Source organism: Phascolarctos cinereus, unplaced genomic scaffold (genome assembly GCF_003287225.1).
Source record: "Phascolarctos cinereus isolate Bilbo 61053 unplaced genomic scaffold, phaCin_HiC Scaffold_4;HRSCAF=312, whole genome shotgun sequence".
NCBI lineage: Eukaryota > Metazoa > Chordata > Mammalia > Diprotodontia > Phascolarctidae > Phascolarctos > Phascolarctos cinereus.
The window spans coordinates 728498728-728504126 of NW_027555847.1; positions in this window are offsets into that span (position 1 = coordinate 728498728).

The following is a 5399-nucleotide window of genomic DNA, read 5'->3' on the forward strand; positions in this document are numbered from 1 at the left end:
AATAAACTGGGGGTCCAAATGCAAATTCGATCTCACAGGTATCAATGAAACATGGCTGCTTCAGTCCCAGGATAGAAAAGTCAAAATATCACTTAAAATGTAAACAAAGGTGTGAACAAGTTAGAAAATTTATGAGAGGTAGGTGAAGTACATGGATCACAGAATGATGCCACACAAGAAATATATTGAAAGAAATTGATGGATATGATGTTGCTAGTACCTTCCCTCAGGTATCATTTTTCATTTACACTGTATAGATCTTGTTCATACGTAGTTATTTGTCTGCTTTTCCCCCATTAGAATGTGAGCTCCTGGAGGGCAGGGGCTGTGTTTTTGCCTTTCTTTGTATCCCTAGTGCTTAGCACAGTGCCTGATTCTCTATGGGTGCTTAATAAATGCTCGATGACTCACTGACACACCTCTGCACCTATGTATATGGTAGGGGGCCAGATTGGAGTTGAAATTCTAGCCAGATACTACAGCAACAAGCCAGCCTAGTGGTGGTCACTGCTAGAGTAGTGAGGAGGATTGAGTCCTTCCCATCCTTCCACTTCTCCACTGGCCAGAGGACAACCTTGTAAACTTCTAACATTTGGAAGATTTGGACTTCCTATTGGCCTTGGTAGTGGCATACCTGGAGAGTGACCTCTGCATTGTTTTGGAGTTGAGAGACTCATTAAGGATAAACTCAATACCAAAAAAAGGCCCCTTTGGGACTCAGGAGGGGGACCTGAACTCCAGAACCCAGAAGAGAGCTACAGCCAAGGGGAATTTCACAAGAATTCATGAAGGGAAAAGAGGACTTCTGATAACCAGGAGCCATGAATAGGCCCTCTGTATGTGAGACCCACAGATCTTGTGATTGGGAGACTGGACTGTGGTTTGAGAGGAATGTTTTATACCGTTCTTCCTGTGCCACCTCAGCATATATCCCTTTGTAAAATCCAATCAATGCTGGCTGCTTACTTAATAATCAGTGGGGACTATGCTGGATGGCGGCTACTGAGCAACAGTACTAGAGACCCCCAGGCTTTCAGGGTCACCTCTAAGATTCTGAGAGGAGAAGTCAGCTTCCCCTTGGGGGCCTGTCCTAACAATTGAAGTGGGAATTAGAGAATTAGTTATAGAACGAGCATTATATCTTATTAAACATAAACAAGATAGGTTAAAAGAAGGATAGGATAGGAATTGGGACTGGACTTATGATTTTGATTTCATTAGTATTTGGAACTCCCTAGTGAGGGAACCCCTTTTACCTAATGTAGGCTGTAGGTTCTGGGGGGCAGCTGGATGGCATAATGGAGAAGGTGCTGATCTTGGAGTCAGGAAGGCTTGAATTCAGATCCAACCTCAGACAGTTACTATCTGTGTGGCCCTGGGTAAGTCACTTAATCATGTTTGCCTCCATTTATTCATCTGTAAAATGAGCCGGAGAAGGAAATGGCTCTAGTATCTTTGCCAAAAACACCCCAAATGGGGTCACAAAGAGTTGGACATGACTGAAATGACTGAACAGTAGCTATACCTTCTCGATAACAGAGTCCGAGGCCATTGCCTGGAGAGAGCCTGAGAAGCTGTGACTTTCCTAGGGTCACACAGCCAGTAAGTGCCAGAGACTCCCCTACACTATGCTGCCTCCTAGTAAAAGGGGGGAAGGCGATAATGAGCCATACTCACGTGAGGAAGTCCAGGAGCTAGACAGTGTGGGTGAAGATCAATGGACACAAAAACGATGCTGTCATCAGAATATACCAGAGATCCCTTGAACTGACTGAGGACATCAAAAGTGAGTTTAGGAAAATATGGAAGATTACAAAGGTAACCCATTATATTGAGACAGCTAAGTGGCCCAGTGGACAGAATGCTAGACTTAAGAGTCGGGAAGACCTGAGTTCAAATTCTTTCTCACACACTGACTAGCTTTGTGAACCTAGGCAAATCACTGGAGCACAGATTACAACCCTGGAACAGAGAAATGATATAGTAGTAATAAGAGACTTAAAATTATTAACATGCATATGAAAGAAAGCCCTAGATCACTAATAAGAGAAAGACAAATCCAAATAACCCTGAGTTTCCCTCACACTTAGCAAACTGGCAAAGATAACAGAAGACTGGAATAGTCAATATTGTGGGGTTTTTGGAAAGATGAGCACACTGATGCATTGTGAGTAAAGCTATAGATTGGTGAATATGACTATTGGAAAAACAATTGAGAATTATGCAAAGAAAGTAGTATGTCTCTGTCCTTTGACTTAGAGATTCCAATTCTAGGCACATGCCCAAAGGAGATCGCTAGCAAAAAGGACCCACAATGCAGCAAAATATTTATAGAAACACTTTTTCTTTGGATACAAAATAGATGAAGAGAGGGACTCTGAGACTGAAGAGAGGAAGGAGTGCATTCGAAGGCATGGGGGATACGCCAAGGTCCCATCTTCTCTAGGTGGGCTTGTCAGCTCTGTGGTGGTGGCTGGAGTAGGGAGAGCCTGGAGGCCACTGCCCTCATCTGGGTGACAGGTGGGTCTGGAAGGGGGCAGGAATGAAGTGGAAGGGGTGCAGCTGTGGAGTAAGACATGGCAAGACTCACCAGCTGACTGGTTATGTGGGGTGAGAACTCAGTTTCTGCAGGTCCCACAGCTGCAGCTGCTTCTCCTGAAGTCTTTCTTACTTTCCCCCTGTAGATCTTCATGAAAATCTGCCTCCTGGAGGTCCCGGGGGCCTCCCTGAGCTGCCTCTTCTGGGACCTCAACTGAGAAGGGCAGAGAAGAAACATCTGTTAGGCTAAACCACAGGCTTAGTAAACCGGGGGTGGGGGGTGGGGGTGGTGCTGGGAGCCCCAGGAGGTTTAGGTCCTCACCCAGCCCCTCAAGCAACATCCCTCCACAATCCCTGGCAGCCTCAGGTATAGTGTCACCATCAGCTGGGCAAATGCCGGCCATCTGAGGGTATTAAGGTAATGGCCACTTGTCTGAGAAATACCCTAAAAGACCCTGAAGTAAGTTTTATGGCTGGTTTTTAAAAATCCCATTGTGTCAGAAATGGTGATGTTCACATGCATTTTTTTTCCCTCCTTCCCTAATAGATGCCAGTCAGTCAGTGACTAGCATCTAACAAGTGTATTACTGTGCCAGGCACTGTCATGCATTTTCAACATTCTTTCCTGTCCTTTGCTGCTGCATTTTTGTAAAACAGCTCTTTCCTTCTTTTCTTGACCTCTTTGGGGATGCATGTCTAGTGGTGTTCTCACTGGGTCACAGGGATGTATCATTTAGTGACTTTTTTCACAGAATTCCAGATTGTTTTCCAGAGCTTTGGGATCAATTCAGGTCCACCAAGGGGGCACCCTTGTGCCTTTCTGCCCACTGCCCCCCGACATTTGCTCTTGTCATCTTTTCTCATCTTTGGCAGTTTGATGGGTATGGGCTGAAACTCCAGAATGATGGTCTTCAAGCAAAGGCAGGATGATCACTTGTCAGGTGTCCAGACTGGGCTGAATGACCTCTGACATCCCTTGCATCTCACTTCAGTAGACAACTCTAAGCACCCCTTATTAGCAGGGTAAAGATGTGGCTTCCAAGTTGTTTTAATCTGCACATCTCTGATCATCTGAGAATCTGAATACATTTTCAGGTGCTTGCTTATCATCTGTGTTGCTTTTTCAAGGCCTGCTCAGTCACATTCCTTGGGTATGCATCTGCCTAGAAGGGAACAGATTCCACACTAATAGAAGAGGTACATCAGATCCTTCTCGGATTGGAATGAGGCATTTTCATCAGACCTGGATGGAAGGGGCAGCTCCCCTGAGGATCACCAGCAGACCCCTAAAGCTACACCTCAAGCAGTGGCTTGGGGTTTGTAACTGAAAGGATTACTTACTGCGCAGTTTCCATTTAGGTTCAGATCTCAAGATATAATGATATGTACTCAGTATGAACTTAACAAATAATCACATTTATTTTACAATGATTAATAATGATTACAGCAAAACACACATGCATAAAGATGAGAATAACATTCAATATAATAAGTAATAATCAAAATAAAGGGGGAATAAGAAAAGAAAGGATACACACTCACTGACCAGGCGAGCTCAAATGCCTAATTAACTGGGGAGAATGAAGAACAGCCAAGAGGTCTTGGTCAGGGACCAAGTGGGGTGGCGTCCCACTCCAACTTGACGGAAGCCATGCACGCGATCCGCTTCTGAACACAACAGAGATTCGATGTCCCCATCTCTGACATCAGAGCACTCCAAAAATCCCCTTCCAAATGACCCCTTTTATATCTATGTAAACCAGGGAAAAACAAACTTGATTTTTTGTTTTGTGTACATATCCTTGGTGAGCTCATGTCCAGGTATGCACACATCTTTAACAAAGGTTGGGGCTTGATCAGAGCCCCCAAATACCTGTTTGTTGTGTAAGTCTCCAAGGAGTGATCAGTTCCTTGGACAGTTACACACCTTTCTCAAGAAAAATGTTCCTTGAGATGAACTGCTTTTCCGGGTAACACAGTTTGTTAGTTATTTAATGTTCTGTCTCCATAGTCACCTCGGCCATGCATGGTAACCCCCATTTATCTTTATGTCAGGTTATGAGACAGTTATGCCAGGGGGCTGGGGAGGATCTATCCTCCTCAGTTTCCCTTACAGGGTTTCACCTCTATGCCTGGGGCACACACAGCCAGTGAGTGTTTCTGTGATCCCCCGAGGGAAAACACCCCATCCTCTGGTGTTAGGAAAGAGGGCACGCAGCCAGGCAACCTGAATCTCATGCAGGGAGCTGGTAGCAGAGGGAGAAGAAAAATTATCAGCTTCTTCCTTCACCCAAGGAGAAGTTGTGGAGAGATGCAGCTGTGGTAGAAAGGTGACAGAGCAGGCACCAAGCAGCAATGCTTTCGCCCCACACCAAATAATGAAGACCATTATTGGGGCCATGAGGGAAGAGCCAAACAACCCAAAACAAGGACCTTGTGTCACAAACTCTTTTTCCATGTTGATCAAGGCCACCTAATTGTGGTAAAACTGAGAAGTCAAATAATACATCGAGGCAGGTGCAGAACTGAAAGACAAATGGGGGATAGTACGACGCGAGGAGAGGGAGGCACAAAGTTTGAAGATGGATGAAGAGGCAATCACCAGGGTACAGAGATCACACCAGGACTGGAACAGTCTCATAGTGACCACGCCAGTCGAGCATTGTTCCACATGCATTCAGCATACATTTCCAATCAGAAAGAAAATTTCTTCTCTAGACTCTTCAGGATGGCACAGCAACGTCAAGCTCTCTAGGAACACAATAAGAATGGACTAGAATCCTGATTCCATAAGGGTTCTCTGCATTACAAATTCGAGGGTGAGCAAGGAGTTTTATGCTCCATGTAAAACCTGGTCCTAG